The 22,809-nt window shown below is 33.7% G+C and overlaps 2 long non-coding RNA genes across 2 annotated transcripts; both read right to left on the bottom strand.

Annotated features, from left to right (window-relative positions):
- Positions 1-27: 27 nt before the first annotated feature.
- Positions 28-2,980, bottom strand: LOC141570119 (uncharacterized). Its single transcript, XR_012494017.1, has 3 exons — positions 2,907-2,980; positions 1,132-1,182; positions 28-89 (listed from the first exon to the last, which is right to left on the bottom strand). It is a non-coding gene; the product is annotated as an uncharacterized LOC141570119 (long non-coding RNA).
- Positions 2,981-4,011: 1,031 nt separating this feature from the next.
- LOC141570118 (uncharacterized) lies at positions 4,012-5,909 on the bottom strand. The gene is made up of 2 exons (XR_012494016.1): positions 5,743-5,909; positions 4,012-4,195 (listed from the first exon to the last, which is right to left on the bottom strand). It is a non-coding gene; the product is annotated as an uncharacterized LOC141570118 (long non-coding RNA).
- Positions 5,910-22,809: the final 16,900 nt, after the last annotated feature.

The following is a 22,809-nucleotide window of genomic DNA, read 5'->3' on the forward strand; positions in this document are numbered from 1 at the left end:
AGAAAAAAATCAGAATAATTTTTACTTACCAATAATTGCATTTGTTTCTGAGTACTTTGGAGTCGCTTCTGGAATATGGGATCCTTTTTCTATTCAACACAATGCATAGATTATTTAAATTTCAAGACATATACTGATTTTCAATATACAAGATATTTGGATGGCAATTTAAAAGTTAGTATTGAAAGCTATCAATGGGTTTCTTTATCCTGAATATATAATTTGATTTTGTGAGAGCTGTGATTTGCCAAGATCATATTCCTGATTATCTCTGATGTTCATATTTTTTCTTGGAACAATCAGCCATAGTGTGTTCAGAAATCATCAAGAGCTTATTAACTTGGAGTCATTTACAATTATAAATATATGCTGCATCTCTCACAGACTGTTTTCTCAACTTCAAAAATAGAATTTTGCTAGCCTATTTTTATTGTCCATTACCCCGACAGGTCCAATGTAGATTTTATTAAACCAGTCTACTGTTATATATAATAATAATAGATAATACTGATAATTCAGTTATTTACATATGAAGAAAATTTAATTTTCCTGATCAAAGGGAAAAATCTGCATACCTGCAAACTTTAAATTTCCCATAATTGTTATTTCTAATGCACTGACCCTTTTATGTAATCAAGTAAATTTATAAGTTATCTTACAGCAGGGTCTGAAAGCAAGCCAACTAAAACAAGTACAGTAACAAAAGTGAATACACTTATAGAATTTGAAAATAGTTTTCACAATGCCATTTATTTTGTATCTTGAGGCCACTTCTCTTTACAAAGGTTTTCTTTACTCAGGTTGAGCGGAAATAGATTCAACTATTTATAAAGTCATTTTTAAGATAATACATCTAAAATGATAAAAGAGAAGTTACACTATGCTTTATTCAGGTTGCCTTAAAGTATAATTTAATCTCTCTCATTCATGAAATTGTTTCAAATATCTGGTTAGTCCTCAAAACTTCCGTACTCAAAGAAAAGATGCATTTAGAAGTTCAATTAGTATGAGAAACACATAAGATATTATTGATTTACTAGGCTACACACACACACACACACACACACACACACACACACACACAGAGTGTATATAAACTTTTTAAACACTGAAAGTCATGAATAAAACTACCTGGAGTGCTGAGTGATCCAGAGGTAGTGTAATCAGATGAGCTTGTGACACCTATTTTAATACAAAATAAATTAGTCTGTTTCTGTGTTATTTTACTTGGTAAAATATGGGGGGGGGAAAGTTTTAAGATCTGATGGATCCAAATCCAGCAATGCTAACAGACTTTTTAGAACCATGTGAAGCTGTAAGAGACCATATATATATATATATATATATAGTCAAGTCTACAACCTGCTGGAATAACAAAACTAAATGCCTGCCACTAAATGGGCTGACACAAAATTAATTTATTCAGATCAATTGCCTTAAAACTTATTCAGGGAAAGAGATAAGAGTTGCATAGACAGACAGTGTTTTAAGTCTCTTATCCAATTTTCAACCCACTTTAAATTGTTTTACTTTTGGGAAATCTAGATATCATTTCACATGTCAACAGAACAAAGGATTCATAAAAACTGGAAGTATGAAAACCACTAATCTAGATGAACGGAGATATTCATCTCAAGATGTGTAATGTCAAGACACATTAATGTCAAGAGAGCCAGAACTGGCCATTTCAAAGCCACTAGATTTACTGCCATTAGATACATTACCAGAAAGAACACTAATTAATAAAAGTCTATCTGATTTGGAAAAATGAAATCAGTCAAGTGTTGACATCTAAATAACAGAAAAATCTCAAATTGGTAACCACTCCACAATAGAAAGAAAAGAAGCAATTACTTCTTATCACATTTCTCAGGAACAAAACCTAAATTTAAATACCTGAGCTAATGGCAGCAGATCAGGTGTTCATAAATTCATTGTCTCTTAAACCATTTGTGCCAACAATATTTAAACAAAACTAGTGACAATAAGTAATGAGTGATTTCAAATTTGTCAGTTCCATTGAAATGTTGACCTCAAAACTAATGTCCAAAACTTAAGAATAACCCAAAATAAAATTATTATTTCTGTATGACCAAGCCTTTTTTGAACAGATTGATTGATAGCCAATCCTGACTGAGGTCAACCATTACTACACTACACCATATGTATTACTAATTAGACTTCACTAAAAGAAAAGTATTCTAAATCTGAGTTACTAACATGAATCCTGAATATTTTTCAGAACACCCATGTCATTAGAAATGGATCTACTATCCACAGTTCTGTGGTTATCTAGTGTTTCCTAAGACTTCTCAACATTGCTAGCAGCATCAAAATAGTTCATGATAAATATTGTTTTAACAATGTGTACCACAAATTCCAAGACTATTCAACCTAATGTTTCTATTAAGCAGAAACATTAAATTGTATCAGAATTTTTAAAAAGAAAAAAAATGAAATGAAACTTATTTACTCTTCTCAGGAAGTGGACCTTCCAAAAAAAAAACACCTTAAGACACCAAGACCAAGACCTGATCCAGGATACAAAGCTAAATCTCAAGGCCAACAAATCAGCTGCTACCCTAACCACCTCTTCAATTTATGTAATTCCAAAACAATTTTGCATAAAGGCAACAAAAACGATTCCACATCAATGTATTCACAGCCATATACTAGTTCCCACATCCTCTGCCAACAAATGACTTGTGCCTGATTGTATCTAATTACATTTCATTATTGCAGGATTCTTGCTTGCTTTTTATATCATTATTAATAATGTTCATGATTTTCACTGTTATTTCAAAATGTATATTAGAATCCTGACTTTCTCATCATCAGAAAAAAATCTCAAATTCTCAAGCTATGGGTATCAGATCCAGTAAGACCCTTTCCAGCATCACAAGTACCTGTACTACTAACGCCCATTTCACCAAATTCGTTTGGTCCAAAAGTACCAGCACCAAGTCCAGTTGCACCCTTCCTTCCTCCACTATTTTCAGAACCAGAAGACCAAATCTGTTTTTCTTTTCCTAATGAAAAATCAAAATGTGACTAAAAAAATAAAGAAGGAAGAAATTCATTTGGATTTCTTATAAACAGAGTCAAGGTTAGGATACCTGAGCCCCTGACATCAGATCCAGGACTCAAGTATTTAGATCCAGCGGATCCACTGCTACTCTTTCCATTCCCACCAATTTCAATGACTCCAAATCCCTGTTGATCAGATGACCCCAAATTGAATCTTGAATCTATAGAGACAGCATCAAAATATTCAAACCCATTTCTTGCACGTGAGCCACATGCTGAATACAAAATGATGGTCACGAGAATTACTTTCAATGCATACCATGATTCAGAATTGTTGTATGCACAATCCATACCTAGAACACTGGAACTCGAGCCTCCAGAACCACCTATGCTATTTCCATCAAAGTCTATAGCACTATGACCATTGTCACCAAATTGATTTGAACCAGAATCTCCAACACTAAATTGAGTTTCACCCTTTGTTTCTCCATTTCCAGAGTCAGAAAACCAGGTCATTCCCGCTAATGGAAAAATTAAAATGTTACTTTAAAAAATGAAAGTTTGTAGTCCGTTTTAATTTCACTGAGAGTCCAAATTAGTAGAATGCCTGAGTTATGGGTATTGGACCTGAGATTCATGGATTGAGGCCCAACAGGTATATCGCTGCCCATTCCATCAATCCCCTGCCTCCAAATACCTTTTTGCTAAATGTCCAATCACCAAATCCTGAATTTCTAAAATTATCACCAGCATGTTCACCCCCACTTCTTGCACTCATACGTCTACCAAAATATTAAAAATTTGTCACCAGAACATATTTAATAAATTTTATGATTCAGAATTTTTTTCAAATGTTTTTCCTTCAAATCCAAAATCAAAAGACCCAGGCCTTCCACTAACAGAAAAAATAAAAATATTATTTAAAAAAATACTAACTATTTGAAACCCAATTGTATTTCTCAGTAATATAGACTGAATGGAATACCTGAGCTACTGGCATCAGATGTAACATCTTTGAATCCAGCCCCAACAAATCCACTGTCAGTCATTCTATCCTCTCCAGTTTCAGTAATCCCAAATTCCTGTTGATCAGAAGCCCCTAAATCGGATTGCACATTTCCAGAGCTATCACCAACAAATGTGTCCCAACTTCTCAAACTGGTATCACCTGCAGAATATCAAATGATTATCACAGAGTGTATTGAAAATATTTTAGGATTCAGAAATTTTTATGCACAAACATGAAATATCAATAGCTAGGTCATTGGAAGTACATCCTCCAAAAATTACCACTCAATTTCTATCAACCGTGTTGCTACTAATGCCACTGTCACTAAATGAACTTGAACCAAAAACTCCAAAATAAATGCATCATTGCTCTCCTCTGCTCCAAGTTCCCAACCAGAAGACCCAGTTCCAACTGATGGAAAAATCAAAATGCTGTTAAAATCATTCTTTGTTAATTAATTACTTTGTTGTTGTATGTTAAAGAAAAGTATTGTTAGCCAATTAGTTAATTTGATCAATTTTAAATTTTTTTGGAATGAGTTTTAGTTGGAACACTTAAGCTATGGGCATCTGATCTGAAACCTCTGGATTTATGCCCAGCAGATCCTCTGCTGCTCATTTCCCTCCAATCAGTTCGACTGACTTCCAGTCTGTTTTGACCCAAACCAAAGCCCAAATTTCTAGAGGAACAAATACTAAATCCAGCCCCATCCCTAGTGTTGGTACTATTTGCTGAAATAAAAAACGATTGTCACCATGGAATATTTAAATACAACTTATGACTCTTTACTTTTTATGCACAAACCTAAAGAGTAATACTTAGAACGCTAGAATTTGATTTTCCAGGGTCCCCTATTTCATTGTTACCAAAGCCTTTTTGTCCAACACCACTGATACAAATTCCACATGAGCCAGAATTATCAAGATGAAATTCAAATTCATCCTTCTTTTCAACACCAAGTCCAAAATAAAAAGGCAAATGGACAATTAAACTGTTATCAGGAGCAATAAACAAAGGATGGAAATTATTTGTATTTTTTAGTAGAGTCTGAGCCACTTACACGAGAGCCAAAGCCCACAGATTTACTAACACATTCCTTGCTGTACTGTTTCCACCAATTTTCACATATTCTAAGATAGATTGCTCTGACACAAAAGTTCCTAGATTTACTGTAAGTTAGTGATCCTCACTTCTTTCACTGGCATTAATTTTTCATATAAATTGTTACTTATCTACACTTTTGTAAATCTATCTTTTCTGGCATTTATTTTTCAGGGAAACTAGTTCAAATATGAGTAATACAACTTATAAAGTTAGCATTGCAAAAGTCATAGACAAACATGCAACTAAATTTTTTTCTGTTCTTGTGATAAAACTTAGGAACATGAGATTTTAAGTGGCTTTTCCAAAGTCTGCAGAAAGTTAGTGGAAAAGTCTGGGGATAGAAACTGGATCTCTTCTTTCCAGTTCCAAGCTTCTTCATTAAAGCATTAAATCCACTTGGCTTTTTATTAAAATGTCTACATTGCTCCTTTCTGTTGACGATAACACAGGTTCTTTAAGAATCAAACACATTTTAAAAATCTTTCCCATGATTTTCTCTAACACTAAGTCTGTTTTGATCAAAAACAACACCACCAATTCCTGCTTTGCTAATTGACTGATTTTTCTGTCAAAAGCAAAAACTATGAAACAACTTAGAATACCTGTTTTACTGGCAGCATAGTTAGAGCCAACTACTCCATGCTCTTCATTCACATCAAATCCTCTTGGGCCAGTTGGATCCCAATCAATTTCATTTTGATTTGAAGCTGTGCCACCAAATTCAGTACCATCAGAAACAATGTCGGCAAGACCATTTTCTGAATTGGTTTCCTCTACCATGCAAAAAAATACAATCATTATCAGAGAAAAGTTGCGTTCCTTCATATTATACAAGAAATTAATTGATATACATTTCTTGAACTAGGCCTACATTATAGTTTCAAATGAATCTTTTTTCTCCCTTCCATATATTTTTACATACATAATTCCACACAATGTAATCAGGGGTGTGTCTGACAACCTATTTCCCGTGAGGTTTGAGAGCATTCCATAAGAATTTAAGACAAAAATCTCCATTTAAGATAAAATTTCACTGTGTTCTGTATAAAATGAGCAAACAATTAACATCTCAGAGTTGAAAACAAGAGCAAATATATCTGTGTTAATTATTAGTCATACTGAGTTTGTCAATTCCGAAACAGATGACTAGACAGATTAGAAAATTTGTCTTCCTGAAAATATTTCAACTGTACCCCTACACCCAAAGCTGTTTTTTCCTTTTCATTTATTACCACCTGGACTCAAATATTAAATTTTAATATAAAACACTGAAGTTATTTTTCTCACTATTTTTCTCCATATATATATGGAGAGAGAGAGAGATGAAATACAGAGATTTCAGTAACCAGGCCAGTAAAGTAAAAGCTTGAATGGGTCATTTAGGAGTCCTGTGTTGAACCAGAGAGCATGCCTCACCTAAAAAAAATTATTTTCTTTTTCCTGACAAAACAAAATTGCTGGCCACAAACTGTTTAGAAACTCTGCTTTATAATATTACTCATCAAATTGACTATGTAATTTAAAGAGAAAATCCTGTTATAGAAAACAAATTGTGGTTGGAGACAGAAACATGAGCACTAAATTTGGGTCCAGGAACCATTTTAAATGATTAATTTACATGTTATAAAAATGACTGATCATCACAATAATAGTACTACTCAGTAGAAAGATAACATGAGCAAATAAAAATTTTCAGGAAGAAATTTGATTTGTTATAAACCTCTTTGCCAAAACTCTCTAAAGACAGAATTCATCCTTCTGATTGGCACTGGAATTAGTGGCTTTAGATTATTGCTACTTCGCTACTACTATTAAGGCCATGTACTGCAAATAAAACAAAGATGATCAGATTCTCCCAAATGAAGAAAAGCATTTGTTTCCTAGGTAAGCATTTTCCTTCAAAAGTACCTGGTGGGTTGTCATCTAACTCTAAACTATCAGTCTCTCGGCGTTCTCTCTTGTCTTCAGCCTTTTCTGGAGAACCATTTTGATCGTCAAAGAGTGAAGCAACATGAGGTTTCCTTCTTCCATTTGCGTCACCAAAGGGTAAACTTCCAAACAGTATGTCATCTAATGTGAGTAACAGATTTCATTTGAAAACAATATTGCTAGCACAATATAGGTGATTTGATTGTCACAGTACGAAATGGCATATTTTATTTTGCATAAGCCCAGTTATCCTGGCAGCACTTGAAACAACATATCCCACTGATAGACTTAATCACTATACCCATATTTTTTGGTCTTAGTTCTAAGACTTTAAGAAAGATGAATAGAGCTGTGGAGATGTAATTGATGCATGCTAGAAACTTCTTCACATGGACAGGGCAGAAACCACCCGTCTGCTTCCTTCTCCATTACAAAGCCCCAAGTTTAAGTGCCCAACCTTACACCATGAAAATACTCTGCTGGGTTGAACTCACATGGTCTTCAGCTTAGTAATAGCTGATAATGTTAAGATAACATACCTGAATCATTTTCCTCTATTTCTGCAAAGAAAAAAATGAAAATATTTACTCATAAATTAGTTGTAACATTCACCTCTACATGTCTTAGTTTAAATGTCATCTCAATGTTGAATACTCTGACAATTTGAAATTGCAATGCCATTCCAACACTCCCAATTATCATTATATTACTCTAATTTATTCCGTAGATTTAATCACCTTGTAATACACCATGTTACTACTATAATGTTTATTGTTTATTGACTGTCTACTTTTTTTGAAGCTTAAATTTGAAGCTTCAAAAATTCAAGTTTCTTTTGCCTTTTATTCACTGAGGTATCCCAGATGTCTAGAACAGTGCCTGAACCACAGAGGACACTCAATTAATATTTATGTAACAAATGCATTCATCAACAAAGACCTCTTGTTAAGGTAATATGTACTGTATTACATGAGATATATTATGCCTTCTGTTACATATTTTTTAAATCTTTATAATAAAATTAAAATACTATAGAAGTAATAATGCCTTAATAACTATACTATTTCTGTAAAGTTGTGGAAGACAGGCACTTTGTTCACCGATTAGAAAAAAAATGAAATGCATGATTTGTAAGTAAAATTTGAAAACTATGCAAAAATAAAAACAAACAAAATTACGAGATTTAATTCTCCCTGTTGAAAATAAGAAAAGACTCTCCTCTTTTTTTAGATCATTTACTTTCGAAAACTTGTGAGTTCTTTCACTATCTCTTTGAAATGTTAGTAATATTTTTTTAAAGCTCTATAAGCAACCCAGAAATGTTTCCTCAAGGGATTCGTGACCATTTTTAGCAAACACAGTTGGCTACTCCAACTCCCAAGCAAATTTAAGATGGACTATGTATCACAAATGGTGCTATCGAGTCCTCTTACTTGAGGACTAATTATCGTTCATCTTGAAAATATGTATGTAATGGGCTGTATCTGACTTGGCCATATAAGAGGGTAGGATTTTTTTGTCTTTGCAATCTCTTAGCAGATCATCTGTGATGCATATTACATCCCGGTTTAATACTTATTCAGTAATAAAACTGTTTTCTTTCTCTTCTACTTTTGTGGAGAGGTTTTATAATGTAACAGAAGATTTTGTTTTTAATTCTATTTCCTCAACAACTACTCTTGGAGTTCTTATTGTCTATGTGTCTAGCAAATGTATTTATATTTTTCTAAATCAATCAGTATACAGAAACAAGGTATTAATATGATTTGGGAAATAGTCAAAATAGGAATTAATCTATTATGTAATTTGAGGGAAAGGCCCCCAATATTTAAGACATTTTGAAATAATATTTACTTATAAGTGTTTGTTTTAAGAAGACTATACCATGTTTCCCTGAAAATAAGACCTAGATGGACAATCAGCTCTAATGCTTGTTTTGGAGCAAAAATTAATATAAGACCCGGTATTATATTATATTATATTATATTATATTATTATATTATATTAAGATCCGTTCTTATATTATAGTAAAATAAGACTTGGTCTTATAATAATTTTTGTTCTAAAAGACGCATTAGAGCTGATTGTCTGGCTAGGTCTTATTTTCGGGGAAACACAGTGGTACTTAAATGAACTATAGCCAATTTATATTATCACATTATTAAGTAACCCTCAAACCACTGTTACTTATAAACTCTTCTCCATATACAGCATTTTTCCTCTTTGTCTCTTCTTCCCTTACTTTACTACATATTCTTCCTTTTCTTTACCCTCTTTCTTTCTCATTGTCTTTCTTCACTGTCATGTAGTTTTAGACCTGCATCATAATATCGACATATCTTAGTTTGATAGCTAAGCAAAAAGAAATAAGGTAGTATTTAGTAGTGGGAAAACTATGATTTTTTTTTTTAATCAAACCCATTTGGACTCCCCGACTTGCAATCAGAATCTTTGACTCTTTCTCTCCTTGATTCGGCAAGGGGGCTTCCTACTCTGAACCACACAAGTCTCACTCTTGCCTTCCTTGGGTCATAGCCCTCCTCAGAGGGCAAAGAATGCAGGCAGAGGGTCAAGGGAACATGCCAACCCAGAGCCTGTGCCATCTTCCCTCCCCTACTACACACCCTACTCTAAGTCTCCAGGGCCCAGAACCTCAAAGCCCACTGTGAGGGCCAGCATGGACTTAGTTCCCAAGACCATCTCCCCAAAGTTAGTCCATATTGCAGGGATGAGAATCCCTAGGCCTGGAAGATGGCCAAAGCATGGCTGTTTGCAGAAGTAGATGGAGCTGAGACACACAGGCTATAGTATCCCACTCAGTGTCGGACAAAGACAAGAATAGAAAAAACAGGGGGAGAGGAATATTGGCAGCGACACTGTCCATCCCGTTCTTGCATTGATTTCCAATGACCTAAAAATCCTGCACTGGAACATAGCCTTCCAGGTTGTCATGAACATATTTTGTCAAGGTGGAAGAAAAAACACATTTTACTTAAATTTTTGTTATTTTTGTTATACATGTACTATGTAGACCTGTATTTGTATTCTTGCCACTGACTGTATCTTTGGGCTGTCCTTTGAGAAGTTATTTAATACTTCTGAAATAAAGTTTTCTTATCTATTAAGTGGGGACTACAAAATAAATGAGAATAAGACAATATCTACTCCGTCTTATGGTTATTAACTAAATAATAACCAAGACATGGAAACAACCTAAGTGCCCATCTACAGATGAATAGCTAACGAAAGTGTAATTTATACTACACATACACATATGCAATGGAATACTATTCACCATAAAAAAGGATATCCTGTCATTTGTGACACCATAGATGGACCTTGAGGGCATTGTGGTAAGTGAAATAAGTCAGACAGAGAAGGAAGAAAACTGTAGAATCACCCTTATATATGGAGTCTAAAAACATCTAATTCATAGAAATAGAGAGTAGAACAGTGGTTGCCAAGAACTTGGGGTGGTGGAAATGAGGAGATACACATCAAAAGTATAAACTTTTAGTTATAAGATAAATATGTTTTGAGGATCTAATGTACAGCATGGTGACTGTAATTAACAATATTGTATTATATACTAAAAAGATTTTAAATTGTTCTCACCTCAAAAACATAGTTATTATGTGAGGCGATGGAGGTGTTAACTAATCTCAGTGTGGTAATAATTTCTCAATATATATGTGTATCAAATCATCCATCACATCGTATGCCTTAAACTTATGCTATATTGTCTGTCAGTTATATCTCAGTATAGCTGTGTTCCAAAAGTAGGCTCTCAAAGTAAAGATTACGTATCTCAAAGTAAAGATTAATTTCTGAAACATACTGACCTGAGTTTAGTCTATAAAATTGGGCTTCTCCATCTATAAAAAAATGTAAAAAAGTAAAAACAATTAGATCATTTTATACTTCTTTACAGCATATTTTCAATACAATGAGAATAATGTTCTTGTTTTCATTCTTCTTTCAAATTCAGTATAAGCAATCTACTTTTTATATCTAATAATTGTGATATTTCAATATTAAGTTACTGCTTTGGAGCTCTTATTTAATAAATTTAATCTATATAGATCTAAGTAATGCATTTACCTCACAACATACTTAAATGAAAGTTTTCAATGTCAACTCATTGTTGGAAATACACATGGCCAAATAAATGAAACCCCACAGATTAATACCAGCCAGTACTTTGTCTTTTTCACACTATCAAAACCTTTTACAGCTGTCAATGTGAAGTACATTTTTTGATCAAAATTTCACCTGATTTTATTTTTCCTAAACTTTTTCTGCTAAATGTGTTTATAAGCAGTGAAGTAGATAAAAAAGAAAATCCAGTGTATAGCTTTTACTCTACTGAGAGAATAGAATATCCTGGGAAGAAATAAGAATTGAATGTACATATCTATTTCACGCCAGATCTACCACTTACATCACTGAAGTTTTTTCCATTAACCAGGAAACATTTTTTAATTGTTCTTTCCTTCTGTACAGTTATAGTTGGTTAAATAATACAAATTTTTCTTCCTATTAATAATATGGCTGCCTCCTAAATATCTGCCTTCTTCAATTTCCAGTCCTCAAGATTTAGTATCCTGTCACCTACTGAAAATGAAGGGAGTCTGTGTTTGAAACATAAACCTCATTGATAAAGAGCAATAAATATTTATTTCAGCTAAGGCACTTAGAATTTCTGCAAAGAGCAGTTTTCCAGGTGTATTTCTTATTTCCTACCATAAACTTACAAATAAATATGTAAAACTTCTGACTTTTGTCAGTAAATCACCAATTTATGGAATCCTATTGAAATACTCATAATCTTTTCTCAGAACTACTTTGGGTTCTAGCAATTTATTTTAGAAACATTCTCCAGTTCCCTGGTGAATTTAACATACTTTAGCAATTACTTTTAAAGCACATCTTATTGTGATATATCACTTAATAAATTCTATGAAAATAATGTGTTCTTTGCTCTGTTACTTAAGAAATACATTTATGTAAATAGAGACAAATAATATTTATATTTATGCAAAGCAAAAGCAAAAAACATAGCAATGTGCTGTATAAAGTCATGAAAGTTACCATTATTTAAAGTAATCATTTTTTAATGGTCCATCAGATTATTTCCCAGGTAGTTGGATTAAGAATAGAAATGTTTTCTCTTAATTACAACAAATAATTGTAGTCCTTTGTATCCTGGCTTCTCATAGAAAAGTAAATTGTATCTTACTCCCAAATTTAGAAAACAGATTTTTAAGATTAGATATAGAATGAATATTCTCCCTTTTGCAGAACTTTCCCCTTTGTTTAAATGTTTTGCTTTTCTGCCATTTTCAGAAGCAGAACTAACGGACAAAAAAAATACATTTGTTTCTAAAGATTTTTTTCATTTTGCTCAATTTTAATTAACAAATTTAATTAATGATGTCTTTTCAATTAATTTCAGAAATCAGTTAAATTACTTTCTGAAATATCCAGGAAAGTTGTTAGTTTAACAAACATTTTCCCTACAAAATGTTTTTCTGGTAATGAAGTAGTCTTTTAATTGGTGATATTTTCATGATTTGTGAAAACAGCAATTACTAACAGTGTGGATCTTTCATCTTATTGTGACTACATGTTCAAGATAAGAGTCATCAAAGGATAAACTGTGATAAAATGATGAAACAAATAATAACACTATATGCATCTTGAGTAACCTGTTCACTGATATTTATATATATATATATATATATATATATATATATATATATATATATATATTCTTATTACAGGATGGTTAAAGCTGTAAAACACCCTATAAGATGAAAATCCAGCGGGTTTATTATTATTATTATTATTATTATTATTATTATTATTATTATCTCCTTTTGAGGTGTAGGAAAGATTTCCCAAGGAGAAAAATGTTTGAAGTAGAAAACACTAAACATTTAAGCAAATATATACATGGGTCTATCAACTTTGAAAGGATTCTTTTTAAATTAGTCCCTTACCTTTGCAGAAGATACAAAGTGCCACAACCAAGTACAAAAAGACCAACTTCATGGTAGTGATCTGGAACCTAGAAATGGAGACAAGTCATCCTGGAGAAAGAGACCTGCAAAGAACCCTCTAACTGGAGTTTTTATACCCAGTCATACCACTGTCTGTCATCAAGGGATGGGTGTGGTAAACAGTGATGACAGAACAAAGATAAATATCATAGCATGCTAAAGATGAAATCCATTTCAATTTAATGTTTTATTTATGTGACATATTCCATGTTGGACCAAATCCAGCTCATGCCAAACCCAGACCATGCCTTCCTGCCGCCCTGTGCAAACAGCAAACGCAGGAACTAAAAGCCTCAAGATTAAAAACCAAACATGTTGATGATGTACATTTATCTGTACCCTATTCATCATTACAAAAGTCTTAATACCTCAAGAAACTCAAATATTGTGATTAAATATTGCAATTGTTCTTGATCCATTTTGAGTTAATTTTGGTACATGGTGACAGATAGCAGTCTAGTTTCATTCTTTTGCACGTGGCTTTCCAATTCTCCCAACACCATTTATTGAAGAGGCTGTCTTTTCTCCATTGTATGTTTTTGGTTTCCTTGTTTAAAATTATCTGTCCATATTTACGTAAGTTTATTTCTGGGTGCTCAATTATATTCCATTGGTTTGTGTATCTGTTTTTCTGCTGACATACAGATGATGTATTACAGAATTGTGTACCTGAAACGTATGTAACTTTACTAACAATTGTCACCCCAATAAACTTCAATTAAGAAAAATATTGCAATTGTCTCTCTCATAACAATAAATTTATTTTAAACATTAAGCTACCTTGCAATAAAGAACACTTTATTTATTGATATGTTAATAGATATTTCCCTACAGAGATATATAAGTATCACATAGATACAGGTATAGGAATAGATATATGAAGACACATAAGTGCATCATGGTTACGGTAACAGCTTTATTATTCACAGGATACATAATACTCCAATGAGACACATTTTTACCATGAACTTTATAACTGGAGATTTAAATAGGTAGAGAAGACATGAAAATGAGAACATCAGGAAAAGAATGTTTCAGGACAAAAATAAAATTAAATAGAAAATACCATGTATGAATTACATATGGAGGAAACAAGTTCAAGGTAAGATCTAAGAGGACAAGGTCTAGTCTGTGCTAAACAAGGGAAAGAGGAGTGACAATGAGAGGAATCCCTGGTACCGCCAGGTGGGCCTGAAAAATAGAAGGGCCAACAACCTAGCTTTCATGATGTTACCTGCTTCATATCTGGCCCCAATCATTACCAAGAAAAGACTTTGAAACAGTCCTCAGCTTATTCTCTCCAGGAATAGAATTGAGCACCCAGAAAAGCAGAAGAATCCCAGGAAAAAGAAAAATGTATATGTATATGGACCAACAACCCTTTCCTTCCCCTTTATATACTAATTTCTTGACTAATCTAACGGAAATAAATGATGCCTGCCTTCTCCGAGGTCCTTGCTCATATGTACTGATACTTTCACTGATGTCAGATTTAAAAACGCATGGCCTAATGTGTTAAATGAGAAAATGCATTTTAGATGTTTGAATCTGTTGAATTCTGTCCCCTTTCAAAGTGACTTAAGGAATCGGTAAGTAGACTAAGGAGATTCGGTGGGAGTAGGGAGCACATGAGTAAAAGCATTTGAGTTTTCCCTGTGGGGCAGGGATTGGAAAAGTAGGCAAAGAATGGATACAGGAGTGTTGGAGGAGGGGGCTCACTCCAAGATCAGAGAAGGAGGTAACAAACAAGGTGTAGACGCTGAAGACTGACTTCACTGATGTCATCGTACTTCCAAAACCCAGTTCTCACTGTTTCAATAATTTGCAAATAAGGACTGTACATTGAGGACTTTTCTTCAACACAGAAAAAAAAGTATGGTGAAGAAGGAAACATATGACTCACATTAACACTACCATTTATGGCATTCTTTTCTTTATCATATATGACTTCATCTTGAAGGAGATTTGGTCTTGGAGAGCCCATTTTTCAGATTATCATTCTGCTCTGTGCCAACAGTGGGTTTAGACATGTAGGAGAGGAGAATGAAACAAAGTTACTAAAGCTACTTAGACATTGTTGGGGGGACTAAGGATACATGCAAGTTAGAAAATTTCAACAAGCAAGGTTCAGGTGAAATGCTACGGAAGCTCCAAGGAAGACGGGATATCTTTCAGTCTGGGAAAATCAGGGAGATTTTCATGGAGAGGTTAGTTTAAGGGTTAAACCAAGAAAAGGAATAGCACTTGGACAAGCAGAATCAGAGGATTCTAGGTGGAAAATGCACTATGAACAAAGTCAAATGCAATTTCAAGCATTCTAAATTCTCAACACCAACTTCTCTCTTTCCAGATCACTTGTTTTAGTAGTCTGCTTCTAAAATTCTGTTGGCTCCCCCTGGAATCTGCAATATATTGATCTTAGTAACCTTTCATTTACCTTCACTCCTCTCAACAATTCAAGTACCTTTTCACATGGCTTAAATGCTATGGTTTATCATTATCATTGTTTCCTTGCATGAACCTTCAATTCCCTTCATCCCCTCTAAATTCGCTTGGCAAAACCTCAGCCATGGCTTAAATTAAACTATTTTCCTTCTCCCTACTTATACCACGCTGATGAACATGACATGGTGAAAATACACAGTCATGCTAACTTTTCTCTCTTAAATTCCTTACCCCAAGTGGGTCCTTTAGATAGTCAGGCAATCATTGTCTTGTCCATTTGCTTTCACACTCTATTTCATGTTTTCTCTATTCTTCAGTATGCAATGCCTTCCTCCCATCCTCCCTCTCGATTAATGACCTTACTTCCAATTTTATTGAGGAAATAAAAGCTAACAAAAGAGAAATTCTTTAAGCTCCCATTTCCACAGATTCTCATCTGTTGGTATTTGTACCCTGTATTCTGCTTCCTTTCTTAATACGATGAAACCTCTCTCTGCTGCCATCTAAAGCTGACCCTCCCATTTGTGTATGGGATTCCATCCAACAACATTATACCAGTAATTTGTTCATCTTGCCCATATCATCAAGGTTTCCCTACACTTTTGGATTATTCCCAACAATATAAAGACATGCTGTTATGTCCTTATTTTAAAAATAAATAAATATAACAAAACAAAACAATTTCATGGTACCTGAATTATATTTCAATAAAGCTGTTATTTTAAAAAAACTGTTGCACTCACTTCCCTTTCAGCTTTCCCCCCATTTATCTGCTCTTATTAATGGTTAAATTTCACACACAAAAAAGTTACTTATGCTCATTTACTCCAGGTCCTGACTTCTCATTTTCTCGTGAATTTACTCAACTCCCGTTAAATTTCAATTCCATTTATAAACAAAATGTGCCCTTGTCAAGGACACCGGTGATCTCCTTTTCTGAATCCCATGGTCAGTTTTCAGCCCTCATTTTATTGGCCAACATCATTTATTACACAGCCAATCAATTCTTCCTTCTTGGTACACTTTGACTTTCGCAATTTCAATTTTTTCCCCATTTCATTTGCTGCTCCCGCTTATTCTCCTGTACTGATTCTGGCTCACCTCCAGGACCTCTTAATATGAGGGCCTTGAGGCTCAAATTTTAATCTCTTCTCTTCTTCCAGAATTTCACTCCCTTGGTGATTATACCCAAGTTCTATGGATTCACATACCATTTAAACACTCATGACTTCAAAGTTTATATATCCATCCTGGACTGTTCCCCTGACCTCCAGGCGTATACGCAACATCCATTTGAATGTCTAATAGGCGACTCAAACTTAATCTATCTACAATAACTCTCCAGATACACCCTTCCACAGATGTGCTTTTCCCATGTCTTTTCCATCGTTAACTGCAAATCCGTCCAGGTTACCTTACCCCAAAATTTGTAGCCATCTATGCCTTCTCTTTTTCTCTCAGCACCCCTCCCTCCACATACCATTCTATCAAACAATTCTGTTGATTCACTTTAAAATAAATATAGAGTGAAACCCTCACCACCTCTACTATTACCACCCTGGTTCTCCTCATTCAGTCTACCATCATCTCTCACCTAAATTACCACAGTGGACTTCTAAGCTAGTCTCCCCGTTTGTAAACTTTTCCTCTGTCGTCTAATCTCAAACCATCAGCCAGAGTGGTCCTGTGCAAACTGACTCATAACACGGAATTTTCTATTCAACCCCATGCCCCCATTTCACCCCAAATAAAACCAACACATTTACATGTCCTACAAGGTCCTACTCGATCCAGCTCTGATCTCAGCCCCTACCTGCTTGCTCTGACTGTCTCTGCTCCAGGCTGGGAGGCTTCCCTGCTGCCACTGGAGCTCACCAGGCACAGTAACTCCTCAGAGATTTTGCATTTGCTGATCTGCTCCCTGGAATACTCCCTCCTTAGATATCCACAGAATGGCTCCCTCACCTCATTAAAACATGAGTTTTAATAACATATTTTGCAAATAGCTTGTATCTACTTCTACAGGCAATAATTATTTTTCCTCCAAAATAACCTTTTTTAGGATTATAATTAAACTTTAGCCTTAATGAATAAAAGCCTCTCTTACATGTAAGAGATTTAAAATATGGATAATTTGCATATGTTTTAAATAGATGTCCTAAAGGATAATTAGGTAACATAATTTTCGACACTATTAATATTTTATACTATTAAAATTAATATTAATTAAAATTAATATTTTAATTTCAAAATAAATTAAGAGCTTTTTAACTTTCTTCTGAGTTAGTTTATATGTTTATGCAATTGCTAATTCTTCCCCCAGATACTACTCCTTCACTTCATTTAGGTCTTTGCTCAAATAGTATATTCACGTGGACATCTTCCCTGAAAACTTTCAATTACAAACCTCCTTTCCTCTATTCTCTTTTCTGTTTTATCTTTCTCCATTGCTTTCACCACCACTAATGCATACATTTGATTTAATCTGTTTAATGCATTAATTATTGTCTGTCTTTAGTACTAGAATGTAAATTTAATTAGGACAGGGATCTGTATGTACTTTGGTCACTGCTGAGTCTCAATATCTAGAATAGAGACATAATATGCCAACTGGTCAATAAATATTAAATAAATTATTTAATGAATAATTTTGTTGGACTCAAAAATAAAGATTATTTTAATAATAACAATAGCAATAATAAATTAGTTTTAGTACTGAGTTGTTTATATTAAGAGATTTAACACACTATAAAATAGCATGCATGGAGTTATACACACTATATTAAAATTGGGAAAATACTGATGATTAAGCAAAGGTTCCCATCATTTGAATCTCTTAGTCCAGATTCATCCTCAGTTATTGTAAGGGGAAATGCTGTACTAGCAGTGTTAACAGTTATGTTTGATTTCACCAGCTCAGAATTGCTTAGTAGTGAAAACTAGTCACAAACTATTAATGATGTTTTTTAGAACTTTTTCACTATAATGTTTATAATCATAGATGAAATTTGTTTTACAGCGGCACTAAAAGTCAAGATGACAATAAAATGTCATTATACTGTATTTACATTTGTGGACTGTCTATGAGAGTTTTTTATTTTTTTAATTGAGAACCAGATAATGAAATGATTATGTAGGAAAGCTACAAACTACATTAGTTTGAGGCTAGTGCCTCTTCGCTTCTCAAACCATTCCTAGGACTTAACTGCAGGTTATTCTCTTTTACCTTCTAAGGTTTCAAAATATCTGCAATTGATATCATCATAAGGGAAAGGTATTTTAAAAAGAATTAAAACTATTACCTCAGGAAATATTAAATAGGGCTCTTAAAAAGAAAATAATTTTTTTAGGAGGTAGACTTTTTTTTTCTGGAACTTCTCATAAGGTAGTGTGTTTTTACAAGTTAATTAAGCACTTTAACTCTTTGATAATAGTATATCAATTAGATAAAACCACCTAATAATACTGAGATTATACTGCATAGCTATTGTATACATTAAAAGCATATCCATCAAAAAGAACAATAGCCAAAGATTTCCTTCTTGATTTAAAAGGATGTGGCTTAAGTGTCTGTACACTTAATGATTTGCTGTTAGAGGAAAGGTCAACAGTGGAAAGAACAATGGCATCAGTATGGACAAGATAGTTTGTTTTTTAAATAACGTTTGTACTGGAAAGAAATACAGAAAATGTTCAAGTATCTATTTGGACTGTGGAACAAGAAGTTCCCTACTTTCTTGTACATTATGATGTGAGATTATATTGGAAAGTTGAGTGCCTGAAAATTAAAAGCTTTTTGTTATATGGAAAGTTTCATATCAAGAGAAATAAAAATACAATTACATTTTTGAATAAATATTATTTAAAATGATATAATTATTTAAACATAAGTGATTCTTAGCATTTGATGTAAACAATAAATAATTTTCTTCAGTAAATTACCACCTCCAATTTAAATTGCCAAATGTTTTTTTATTGTATTCAGTAGGAAGAAGAAACTTTTAATGTTGGAACAGATTTTAAGAGAGTGATTTTGTAACAGAGTAAACAAGAAATTTTGCCAGGATTCTGAGCATGGTATGGTAGTGGCATTGATACAATTTTCAGATAAATATGAACACTGGCTTTCTCTTGATAAAGAAGTCTGTGGTGAGCCATATTCTTGATAATAGCTTTAAGTTGGTGTCTTCTCTGCATTTGTATCATTGCAATGGTTTTTCGTGCTCAATGTAAAGCCATAATTTTAAAAATCACTCTATCATTTGTCTTTCGCAGTTCCACCACGATTACTATACCAATTCCTTTCTTCCAGCTTTCTTCTTCTATTTCTTTACATTTATTGCTGTCTCTCCATTCTCATCTCCCCTTCTTAGTTAGACATACTCCTCAACCCATTTCTGTCAGCCTCTCACTCTATGAATGCTGTTCTCTAAATGGTCACCACATACAGCTTCATTACCACATTCATTTGCTTTATTCAGTCCCTTATGGAATGGTCTGTCCCTTTTGATTCCATTGATGACCTCCTTCTTTAAATTATCTTATCATCAGCCTGTCCCCTTCCATCTCTTATGACTATGGATGCTTTCCAGAGCCTTCTTTTTCCAATACACCTGCATTGGCCATCTCATACTCTCCCTCATTTTAAAATGATGGTGTTACAGACTGAATTGTGTGTTTTTATATTGAATTCCTAACTCCCGATACCTCGAAATATAACCATATTTGGAAATAAGGGTCTTTAAAGAAGTAATTAAATTAAAATGAGATCATTAAGGAAGACCCTAATTCAATAAGACTGGTGTTTTTATAAGAGGGAATTTGAACACAGACACATACACAGGGAAGATGATATGAAGACACAGGTAGAAGATGTCATCTGCAAGCCAAGAAGAGCGGCTTAGAGCAGCTCCCTCCCTCCCAGCTCTCAGCAAGAACTAACCCTGTGGACACTTTGATCTTAAACTTCTACCTTGCAGAACTGTGAGAAAATAGATCTCTGTTTTTTAAGCCACCCAATCTTTGGTACCCTGCTATAGCAGCCCTTAATAAACTGATACAGATAACCTCTCAACAGATGGCTTACAAATCTACCTCTGACCCCACAGTGTCTTCTGAGTCTTGGATCAGCATCCACAGCTGCCTACTGAACATTTCCATCTGGATGTTTTACAAGAAACTTAAATAAACATGTCAAAAATTAAAGCATCATCTGCACCACACCTGTTACTCATCTCTACTTCCCAGTAGGTCTCAATATTCAATGATCTAATCTTAAAACTTCAGAATTATTTAGGGTTATAATTAAACTTGAATTATATACTAATAATTAAACTTTAGTCTTAATTGTAATGTTAAAATGGAATGAGGCATTGTGTAGTGATAATAACTAGAAATGACTTACTTCATTATCTATGAACTGCTTATATCCTACTAAACCATATTCCTTACTAGCACTTAACAGGCTAGGAAAAAAATCAAAACTAAACTTGAAGAAATAAGAACTACAGAAATTTTAGAAATGTTTTCAGGACTATTTTACTTTGCTCAGTGAAGTAAATTAGTCTGTTCCATTTTTATATCTCCATTTATTGGAGCTATAACATATATAAATATATAAAACATAAATACATAATTTAAGGAATTATTATATAACAAAAACCCATTTAACTACCAAGTAGGTCAAGAGATAAGACATTTTCCAGCATTCTGGAATCCCCCACCTGCCGGCTTCTCAATCAAAATTCTTTCCATTCTTTATAATCACTGTCCTGACATTTGTAATCATCATTTCCTTACTTGCTTTATAGTTTTACTACCTATCTATGCATCCTTAAACAATAGAGTCCAGTTCTTCTTTTCAATTTTACGAGTATATGAATGGAAGCACTGTAAACTGCTTTTCTTTAAAAACTCATTTATATTTGAGAGATAGGATGAATGTGTATTGCTTCAGAAAAGATATAGGTTTTCTTCTTCCAGGAATCTAAACACTACCAGTGGAAATACTTTCAATAATAAATCTCCTGATTTTATTTTAAAACACATGTAAATTTGGTCTCTAAATCTATTATGACTCCAGAGTTACAATGCCTCAGATTCTTTAATCACCACCTTGCTACACTCAGCACCAACAATTTTACTTTGAGGGAGGAGTTAAAAAGTGTGGCATGAATGATTTCTGGTTTACCTTTATTCTAACAGTACACATCTTTTGGGTTACAGCTTTATTTGAGGGATGAATCTTTAATTAGACACCACACATTGGGTAGGTCCTCATTTATGTTTTCTGCTCCACATACCCCATAAGCTCTTCAAAATCTCATCCCAATTTCATCAGAATCAACAAATGTATTCAAAGCAATTGGTTATTTACACATGTATTTATTACTTTAGAAACATATTGGGATTTTAGTTATCTTCCATAGGTGCTGTTCAATACCACTGAGAACTGAAATACACATTTCCCCAGTTGCTGGGAAGATTGTCAGCGTATCTTATAACCCTCTCTTAGAGATACCCCTGCTGAAAGTACTGTCGTACCAAAGTCACTCTGATTTCTTCAGACATCCCACATCCAATGACTGGTCTATGTAGGTATAAAATCCAGGGACCCTCACCTCAATTTAGGATAATCCTGAAGGACTATGTAACAGCTTCAAAGTTCTCCATGAAGTCAATGGAGGCCTTGTTATATCTGTGATACCACACAACTTCTCCCTCTGCCCCATTCTGCTTCCTTTCTTTCCCCTCATATGTGTGGATCCAGAGAGTACTTCCTGATAAACCTCCTGCAGAAGAATTTGTATCTCAGAGTTGGCTTGCCAGGGAACCCAATGGCTTGCCAGGTGACACCTTTTTACAATCAATTTTTATCTTAATTGTATCCTTGTATGACTTCAGCACTTTAAAATCAAATGATTAAATTAATGACTCTAGGCCAGTTCATGGTCAGTTTTTGTAAATGTTCCTTGTGTGGTTGAAAAAAACCACATGTGGTAAAGATATTAGTTGTGGTGTTCTTTTCATGTCTATCATTTCCAAGTTGTTCATTGTGCTGTTCAAATGTTTGTCCTCACTGATTTGTTCTTCTGTCTAGCTCTATCAATTACTAAGACAAGTATGCTAAAATCTCCCACTCTGATATGTCTGACTATTCTTTGTAGTTTTGCTCATTTATGTTTTATATATTTGAGAATATGTGATTATTCATATTGATAAATTCAAACGTAT

The sequence above is a fragment of the Rhinolophus sinicus genome, linkage group LG02 (assembly GCF_036562045.2).
Source record: "Rhinolophus sinicus isolate RSC01 linkage group LG02, ASM3656204v1, whole genome shotgun sequence".
Lineage (NCBI taxonomy): Eukaryota > Metazoa > Chordata > Mammalia > Chiroptera > Rhinolophidae > Rhinolophus > Rhinolophus sinicus.